The 10,461-nt window shown below is 37.4% G+C and overlaps 1 long non-coding RNA gene across 1 annotated transcript; it reads left to right on the top strand.

Annotated features, from left to right (window-relative positions):
• Positions 1 to 1,830: 1,830 nt before the first annotated feature.
• Positions 1,831 to 2,410, top strand: LOC119733410. The gene is made up of 3 exons (XR_005271817.1): positions 1,831 to 1,885; positions 2,070 to 2,163; positions 2,322 to 2,410. It is a non-coding gene; the product is annotated as an uncharacterized LOC119733410 (long non-coding RNA).
• Positions 2,411 to 10,461: the final 8,051 nt, after the last annotated feature.

Raw genomic sequence — 10,461 nt, forward strand, 5'->3', positions numbered from 1 at the left:
TGAATTTCTTGGCTATCTTAAAATGTTGCTGAGTGAACTTCATAAAGTGTCTAATAGGTGCATTGTAATGGGTGATTTTAATGAAGACATTCTGAAACACTGTTCACGGATTGAAAAGTTAATGCAAGATAATGGTTATAGACAGTGTGTTCATGATGAAACTACAGAAAATGGCACATTGATTGACCACGTATACGTCAGAAATATGGATACAGTAGATGCTGCAGTGATTCCAACATACTACAGCTATCATGAAGCAGTTTCCATAAGAATATAATTTGAATACTTTTATTGAGAACATTCTGAAACGTACATGTACATGCATGTATAACATTTAAACTGTCATACATGTACATGTACATGTATAACATTGAAACTGTCAATGTGAAGTGTACTGGTGTACACGTACATTGTATTTCACAGTTCCATAATGTTGGGATCATTTTGGACATTATAGAAGTGAGGATCAAGTGAATATTTATTCTCGTAAAATGTATGAATCTGTTTCATCATGATTAACCCATACTGTGAAGGCCCTTTCAAAAAAAGCTTGGTTGTATCCTCAAATTGTTCAAAATATTCTAATTGCCACAGTGTACAAATTGAATACAGCCTCAATCTGCCTAAATAATTTTTTTGTTAATGACATTTGTTCCTGGAGGGATGATCACTGGCTAAATATCCTTCATTTGTATGCATAAAGGTATTTGTATTAAATGTAATTCTGTTAAATGATGTTGTTTTAATGTAAAGCTGATCTTTGAAGCAAACATACAATTGATGTGCAATATCAGTGCTAATTTGAACTAGTCATGAAATTACGATGGATGTTTTTTTGTAGATCATGTTCATTTCTCAAGTTGTATACTCAAGAGACGTACATTATGTGCAAGATGGAATAATGTCATTCATGGTAAGTAAACAATTGCATCATCTATTTTGAGGACATAGTAGAAATCTAAGAGAACATAGAGACCAGATTAGTTGAGCCTAGCTACTCAGTGGTCTGAGCTTCAGAAGTGCTATAGGTGAACATCGCGGTGACCATTCCTTTAAGTATAAACAAATCCTTAAAAACAATTGAGAATATCGGACTCCTTGTGACGAGGAGATCTGCATGTGACGCACATTTGCTCACATCTGATCTCCTCCATTGACGAAACAATTCAGCTACACATACTTGGGGTATGTAGCGGTAATCTTCTCTGATGTTAAGATTGACGTACTGGTAGATGTGGACAAACAGTGTGGATTTGGCAGACTCCCCACAGATGTCTGGAAGAACTACCTCAAAATGACACCAAAAACAGCTTCCTGTTGTGCAGTGCCGAGTCCTGGGTGACCACCCATTGGTGGCTGCTGCTCCTCGAGTGTTTCCATCAGTGTTGCCTCTATACCATTCATTGGAGTGACCTCGTCAGCAGTATTGAAGTCTGTGGGGCAACCGATGTTACCAGCATTGAGGCCATGCTCCTAAACATGAAGCTGCATTGAGGAGGATATCTAGCATGGAGAATCATGGCCTGCAAAAGATTGTTGAGTTCAGGGAACTGTTTAGGAGCCATCGCGACTGAGGAGCACCATGGAAGAGGTATTGGTACACAGACACCTTGAAAAAGTCCTCGACCACTTTCCACGTTGGCCGCTAGTAGTGTGTAATGCAAGCTGCTGATTCTGTAAGATAAGGAGACATGGTCAACCAGGGCACCTCATTGGAGGTCAATTGAAGGTCCAGCATGTCAATACATGGTGGATGTGATTTCCAAAAGAGTGAACTTGTGTAATTTTGTAAACATTTTTGAGCGTTTGGCCAGATTACAGTGTGCCCCACAACTCTGCTCTCCAAAAGCATCACTTTACCTGCCAGTATTTGAACATGGTTCAGGTGAGTGAGATTGTCAGTTTTCCTGTAAGTTTTTTTTTGGGGGGGGGGGGAGGGCGGAGGGGGGTTGGTTGGTGGTGTTCAACTGTTCCTCAACTTGACACTTGCTCGTTTGTGTTTGGTTTGTGTAAGTACTGGAGCTAGTAGATCCTCACACATGTCATTCTCTTGTATGCACTTTCTGTAGAAGTCACCAACTACAAATCCACATGTTTTCTGCCAGTTGCCAGTGTGCTTTCCAACAGCATCACTCTGTATGCCAGTATATGAACATGGTTCAGGTGAGTGAGATTGTAAGATTTTCTGGTTTTTCGAGGGTTTTGTCAGTGGTGTTCAAGTGTTCTTCAAATTGAAACTTGCTTGTTTGTGTTTGGTTTGTGTGAGTACTGGAGCTAGTAGATCCTCACACATGTCATTCTCTTGTATGCACTTTCTGTAGAAGTCACCAACTACAAATCCACATGTTTCCTGCCAGTTGCCAGTGTGCTCTCCAACAGCATCACTCTGTATGCCAGTATATGAACTTGGTTCAGGTGAGTGAGATTTATCATGAAACTTCATTTCCATTACCATTATTGAAGCAAATAATTGGAAAAGTACCTTATTGGGACTTGATGAATCACAAAGGTTGTATCAGGACCGTCAAACAATCACGTTGACGTTGCTGAGGCGCTTATGTGACCTGTCACATTGTCATACTTGGTCAAACAACAGTCAGCAGTTTTACAAGTGGGCTAGCTTGTATCTTCCATCTCTGTTCATCTGATGGCAGTGCATGTGGATTTTGACCGCTGCACATATTTTGAATTTCTAGAGGTGGTCCTCCCTGGCGATGATCTTATTGTACATTGTGCACGTATATGTTGTCTCAAGTCAGATCTTAAATATTTGTGAATGATTTTCTAAAACCTACTCTATTTTCAAACTTTGGACAATGTTCAGACTTTGCTCATAGAAATACACGCGGACAAGTGCATTCTGACATATATAGCTCAAATTTGAGGTAAAGGGCAACTAATGCAGAGTATGATATTGATGATTTGCATTGTCCTCAAATGAGGCACTTGGAAGGGCATCTACATATCTGCAAATAGTGTACCTTGAATGCAATTGATAGCTTAAAATTGAGTGTGTCCACTAATTTTTTAGCATTTTGCAAAAGTAAAGCCAGGTGGCAAAATTGTACGAGACATAATTTTGTACAAGTGTTGTTTCTTATAAACCACTTCCTATTTTATTGTATTCAGGGAAACATGCTGACTCTGTAGCAGATAAAATGAAGTGGTGCCAGCCTTTCTGCTATCGCTCTGTTAGCAACATCCAGCCTTATGTCATACAAGATGAAGTTACTCTGTAATTGTACGCGCTCAGCCACTATTGCGAGGCCTAATTGTCATATGGTTCAACCTAACAACCTTTGTGTATACTGGAACCTCCAAGAAGCGTGAAATATACATAGAGACTCTTTCTACGAATCTATGTTGAAAGCAACACTGAGTGATCACAAACGTATCACTAAATACAGTGCTTCGGAGAAAAAGTGAGTCTGGAATCATGCACTGAAAGAGCTTGTGGCCTGCATGAGATGAGTGACTGCAAGTGACATGCATGTTTATGTTAAATCCATTATTTGGTACCTGAATGGTAAAACTGTTATCTTCCAGTTCCTCAACTACGGTGCAGAAAGCAACTAAAAGATATCAGAGTTATGGAACATAATCATGTTGAATTTGTATTTATGATAATACAAGTACATGTTACGTGTAAAATACCACTGGCAGTGTATAACTGTACATCTATGTTTGTATGACCACGTTTAGTTTTAGTTTGATTGTTAAAATGGGGAGGGGGGGGGGCTTATTAAGCTGTGTTTGTGTACTTAGATAATTTCTTGTGGCATGCCCCAGATAGGTGTGGAGTCATGCCGTTTCTAAAAATCTTAAGGTTTTTCTGCATTCTAGAGTTTGTTTTGGGGAACAGTTTTCCCTCTTCAATATTTTAGCTGTAAATGTGTAGTCTTCATGTTATCCATCATAACACTTTATAAAGGCTCAGTAATGTTTATCAGGGACAGTTTCTATGCACTTATATTACTTTTAGATGAAATTTGTCTTTTCCAGCGTTTTTTAAATGTGTTAAGAAATTAGCTATATTGTCAATTGTTAAGGACTTTGACATCTATCAAGTATCATGTAGACATTTTAATCTTGGTCAATTATATTTAAAGCCATTGTCACATATATGCCCTTTCCAATGTAGCAACCAACAAGCCGTCAGCCAAGCATGTTCAAAAATACAATACTTGACAAAGAATAAGTTCAATTTGATTTTTATTTTTGGGGGGGGGGGGTTGGAGTGTTGTGAGTGTTATGCATGCTAGTAGAGATGAGCTGACTGTTAAGCAAGTAAATATTCACAAGCTTTACTTATATTGTGAGTAATCCTTTACATTTCCAAAAGAATCGACAATTACAAAGGATATCAGATATGGTAAGGATAAGTAGGACTCTCAACATCAGCCTTACAATTTATAGTCCATGCTCTTTGCTCAGGGACAGATTGTATGCACTTATCTAAATTTTAGATGAAATTTGTCTTTTGCACCGTTTTTTTAAGTGTTAAGAAATAGCTATATTGTCATTGTCGAGCAGTTTGATAGTACATGTACATGTACAAAAAAGTGACAACATCTATCATGTAGACATTTTAATTATTGGTATTTTGGTCAATTGTATTTAAAGCCATTATCACATATATGCCTTGTAGCTCCCAACAAGTCATCAACCAAGCATGTTTTTCAATAAACTACTTTACAAAGAATAAGTCAAATTTGACTTGCATTTTTGTCGAAGTCAATGTTCCTTTTTTTGGGGGGGGGGGGGTTGGAGTGTAATGAGACTAATCATCTGAGTACGCACTCATTTGAATAAATAATATGATGAAGTTTCAATAACACGTTACTGCAGTCATTTTGTTAAACAAAAAACACTTGGTGCAACAGGTTTGACATTTGTTTTTCCGCATTATGTTTTTTTTAGTTGAAGCAAGGTCTTTATGTTTGAATGCATTACCATTATTTTATGCGCTGTTGTTGTTTTTGTTATTTAGATTGAGGACTTGAAGACTGTACACCGTTATTAAGATGATGCACTGGGACCCAATATGACATCATCATGGCCTCTGATTTTGTATCTACATGTATACTAATAAAGGAACGACATCTGTCTGTTTGCTCATCCCCGAAAGCAGAACAAAATCACCGAGACAAATTTCGCTCGTACCCCCGCCCTGCAAACAGGGCGCTGGAAAGGGCTGATAGGCTTAAAGGAAGATTAAGAATACAACTATCAGGGTTGATTTTTTTTAGGAATTTTCAAAGCAAAAGAGGTCTTTTCATTCTAACCTCTTATTGCCACGAAACGTAGGAAGGTTTTAGACCTACCTTCACATTGTGTTTAAAGCAAAAATTAAGGATACAACTATCAGGGTTGATTTTTTTTTGGAATTTTCGAAGCAAAAGAGGTCTTTTCATTCTAACTTCCGGTCTGATGACGTCATCATTTTTTTTCGCGCACAGGTGTTGTCTGCATTAAGGTCATTCACGGCACTGTCACTGTGGACAGGATTTGACTCCGCAACACGTGCGCTGCGAACGTACGTGCATATGTACATTCTGTGCATGTTTTAAAGCAGAGGTATTGTCAACCTAAAGTTTCAAGAGTGCGCAGGGCATGTTCGAGTTCGCTTATTGCCTCGAAGCTTTCAAATGTTTTTGACCTACCCTTAGATCGACAAATAAAGTAAAAACTAATATAAAAACTGCCATGGTTGATTTTTCAGGAATTTTCAAAGGAAAAAGGGTCTTTTCAAAGGAAAAAGGGTCTTTTCAAAGGAAAAAGGGTCTTTTCATTATAACTTCCGGTATGATGACGTCATACGCCTAAAACTTCGCACACGTTTTAAGTGGGTCAAGATCATCATATACACCAATATTTAGGCGATTACGACAAATTTCGCCACAGACATCTATTCAAAACACATTTTTGAAAATTTTCAACCTGTCGCTAGAAGGCGCTCGAAGATTGCATGACGTCATTGGTAAATGATTTGAAGAATACTATTGGCCAAGAGACTAACACCGTTAAAAGCAAGTTCATATCTATTACCACTTTTAAATGATAATCCACTTCCGGTTTTGGCCTTTTTCGACCGGAAGCAAGGGTCACGTGGTTTCACGCACACTGAATGAATTAATAAAGACCTCAACCTACTCTACCACTTGCCGGCAACAGAATGCTGTGGACGCGTATGGTTGATTTCTTATGCATTTTTAAATATTAAAAGTGTCAAAATTTAATTGCCTATCAATCAACATGGGATGACGTCATCATGACGTCATCATTCCACAATGTTGTTCGAATTAGGGTCTTTGCCTAGACAAAGAGTGGTGTAAATGAATTACTGGCAAAGAGTCAAAAATGCCCTTTGAAAAGCGACAATCTTTTTAAATTTCTGTGTACAAAGTCTATGGGAAAAATTTAATATTCAAAAATCTATAATAAAATTATGCCAAGACTATGACATCATGATGACATCATTATCAAGTGATTTATTATGTATTCATGAATAATTAAGTCTATGGGGTTTTGGCGACAAAAAGAAGAAGGAACTAGAGGTCTATGTCTGTTTGCAACAGAACATAGGGCTTTTCCGCATTATGATTTTTTTTAATCAATAATTTGCCCTGAATATTCATGAACATAAAATCTGTCAAAGTTAGCCGAAAATCGGCTAAAACGGTCACTGTGGACAGGATTTGGCCTCGGCATTACGATGTATGTGCGTGTGCACAAGGTCTTTGCTTGGACAAAGAGTGATCTAAATAAATTACTGGCAGAGTCGAAAACGCACTTTTTTCAAATCGACAAATATTTTTAAATTTGTTGATGACGTCATCGTGACGTCACTTCGAACTTTGCATACTGATTTACTACCTACCCACCAAGTTTCATGACAATTGGACCTTTCCTTATATGAGTTTTGCAAAATCGCATTTTGATGACGTCATGATGACGTCACACATTTTTCAAGTTTTGTGCAAATAGCTATTACATAACAGACCAAATGCAAAAAAGAATTTTGCATTTTGCATGTTGCGTTCGGGAGATATGGCTAAAAGGTCCAAACAAATAAATATTCATATAAAATCTCAGGATGACGTCATCATGACGTCACCTCATTTTTAATCTATAACACATCCTGGTATAGCCACATAACAAGTTTCAACCCAATCGGACTTACATTTCTGTAGATATAAGACTTCACAATATGTACGTAAATTTTCAAAAATCAATAAAAAAAATTAGGTGATGACGTCATCGTGACGTCATAGTCTTGGCATAATTTTTGTATGAGGGTCTTCCTGGCTGTAACTTTGATGACGATTCCAGATCGCCAAGTTATTAAAAAGGTGTCTTGAAAACGTGTACAAAGTCAACGGGTTAAAAATCCCACAGCAGAAAAACTGCACCTTTAAATACGTGATTTTCCTTTAAACTTGAAACATTTTTATAAAATATTACTTGCTATTCTAACTCTTGGGAATATTTTTAAGCAAATGAAAGGCGTAAAAAAATACGATTTCTTTTTCCTTCTCATAGTAATTCTCAGCCGAAGTTCAGAACTACTCAGTAAGATATATCAGTGTTGTATAGGGAAAGACTTGTGGAGAAAGCTGTGTACAAAGTCTATGAGAAAAATTAATTATTCATAAATCCATAATAAATCACTTGATGGCGTCACCATGACGTCACTCTTCGGGACACATCTTGGCTATAGGGACTATGCTTATGCCAACTTTCAATGATATCTGAAAAAGATTAATGCCAAGAGTGCTATAATACGTCCCTGTCTATGCGCATGCAAGAACATAAAATCTGTCAAAGTTAGCCGAAAATCGGCTAAAACGGTCACTGTGGACAGGATTTGACCTTAGCAACACGTGCGCTGCAGGCTGGCTGACATACGATGTATGTGCCTATGTACAACGTACGTGCATGTACATGTACATTGTGGACGTCCTGTCCTGTGCATGTTTTGAAGCAGAGGTATTGTCAACGTGAAGTTTTAAGCATGCGCAGGGTATGTTCGAGTTTGCTTATCGCCTCGAAACTTTGAAATGTTTTAGACCTACTCTTCAATCGACAATTAAAGTAAAAACAAATTTAAAAACTGCCATGGTTGATTTTTCAGGAATTTTTAAATGAAAAAAGGGTCTTTTTATTGTAACTTCCGGTCTGATGACGTCATTCGCCTAAAACTTCGCACACATCTTAAGTGGGTCAAGGTCATCATATACACCAATATTTAGGCGATTACGACAAACTTCGCCACAGACATCTATTCAAAATACATTTTTGCTAATTTTCAACCTGTCCCTAGAGGGCGCTCGAAGATTGCATGACGTCATCTGTAGATGATTTAACGAATACTATTGGCGAAGAGACTAACACCGTTAAAAGCAAGTTGATATCTATTACCACTTTCAAATGATAAGCCACTTCCGGCTTTGGCCTTTTTCGACCGGAAGCAAGGGTCACGTGATTTCACGCACACTGAATGAAATAAAGACCTCAACCTATTCTACCACTTGCCAGCAACAAAATGCTGCGGACGCGTACGGTTGATTTCTTATGCATTTTTGAATATTAAAAGTGTCACAATTTAATTGCCTATCAATACACACCTGATGACGTCATCATGACGTCATCATTACACAATGTTGTTTAAATTAGGGTCTTTGCTTGGACAAAGATTGGTGTAAACGAACTACTGGCAAAGAGTCAAAAATGCCCTTTGCAAATCAACAATTTTTTTAAATTTCTGTGTACAAAGTCTATGGGAAAAATTAAATATTCAAAAATCTATAATAAATTAGTCGATGACGTCACCATGACGTCAATCTTCGGGACATATCTTTGCTATAGGGACTATGCTTATGCTAACTTTGAATGATGTATGACAAAGATTAATGCCAAAAGTGGCGTTGAGAAAAAACGTGCACAAAGTCTATGGGGTTTAGGCGACAAAAAGAAGAAGCCAAAAAAAAAAAAAAAAATGAGAACAAAAACAAAGGCTTTTCCGTAACTTTGCGGAAAAGCCAAAAAAAAATAAAAAATGAGAACAAAAACAAAGGCTTTTCCGCACTATGCGGAAAAGCCAAAAAATCAGAACAAAAAGAAAGGCTTTTTCGCAAAATTGCGAAAAAGCCAAAAAATCTTAACGAAAACAAGAGCTGTTTCGGTGTGGCAAAATTGCCAAAAAGCCAAAAATGAGAACAAAAAAAAGGCTTTTTCGCTTTTCTGCGGAAAAGCCAAAAAAAAACAGAACAAAAACAAAGGCTTTTCCGCAACTTTGCGGAAGAGCCAAAAAAAAACCAGAACAAAAACAAAGGCTTTTCCGCAACTTTGCGTAAAAGCCAAAAATCAGAACAAAAAGAAAGACATTTCCGCAACTATGCGGAAAAACAAATTTCATCAGATTCAAAGTGAGTAGTAGTATACTCGTCATACATTGAACAAATTAATAAGTGGAATGTGTCTGAAGGTACATGAAAGTAGACTGGGGTACTTTCAGTTGCCACTCAGACGAATTGCCAGTAACCCAGAGTCACGCATATCTTTGCAGGGCCTTAGCCAGAAATCTATTGAATCAGATCTCATGCTACCCCACCACCGCTCAATTCGCTGTAAAATGAAATGTCACACTAAATGAGGAATTGTTGTCTTTTTCAGATGTCTAATTTTGTAGAATTTCATGTTGAAATTTTGATACGCAAACGTGTGCAAATGAATCTGGAAATTTCACGAAAAATAGACATCTGAAAAAGGCAGCACTTTCTGATTAGCCTATAAAGAGGGTGAGTATGCTTCTAAAGCAAAACAACCCTACAAACTAAGCCTAAATGTGAAAATCAAATTTGGCAAAGTGCGACACGTTTTTGTACATGTGGATGTGTGGCCTATGTTTACAGAGGCAGTCGAGTAAATAGGCCACATTTATGGGGCTATGTATATTAAACACTACACCCTTTTTTTAAATTCATATCTTCACAAACACTTATTTTGTTGGTGGCAAACAAAAGAAATTATGCAAATGTAAGCAATATTGGTAGAAACTTCTTCCTTGTATCTTCATGGACCCTCTTTCTTCCTCACAGCACGCAAGACACTTTACTACAAATGCTTCTCACCATACCATGGTACATTGTGAACTTGATACTCAACAATAACAAATACTATTAAACCATAATACTTTGAGGAATGGGGTCCCTAAAAAAAACGAGGCTTGTAAAGTATAGTTACAGTTTAAACAATTATTTTTACACAAGTTACATCAAGACAATACACATAACAAATGTCTGCATGCATAAATATATGAGATGCACAATTCTACACAACTTTGGTAGTACAAAGTTATCAGCTCAGTCATGTCAGTGTTAATATTGTATGATTAATTTTAACAATGGGTTGGGAATGTAATGCTTGTACTAGCCAACCACAATCACCATGCCCAATGCA

The sequence above is a fragment of the Patiria miniata genome, unplaced genomic scaffold, assembly GCF_015706575.1.
Source record: "Patiria miniata isolate m_02_andy unplaced genomic scaffold, ASM1570657v1 HiC_scaffold_25, whole genome shotgun sequence".
In the NCBI taxonomy this organism is placed as follows: domain Eukaryota; kingdom Metazoa; phylum Echinodermata; class Asteroidea; order Valvatida; family Asterinidae; genus Patiria; species Patiria miniata.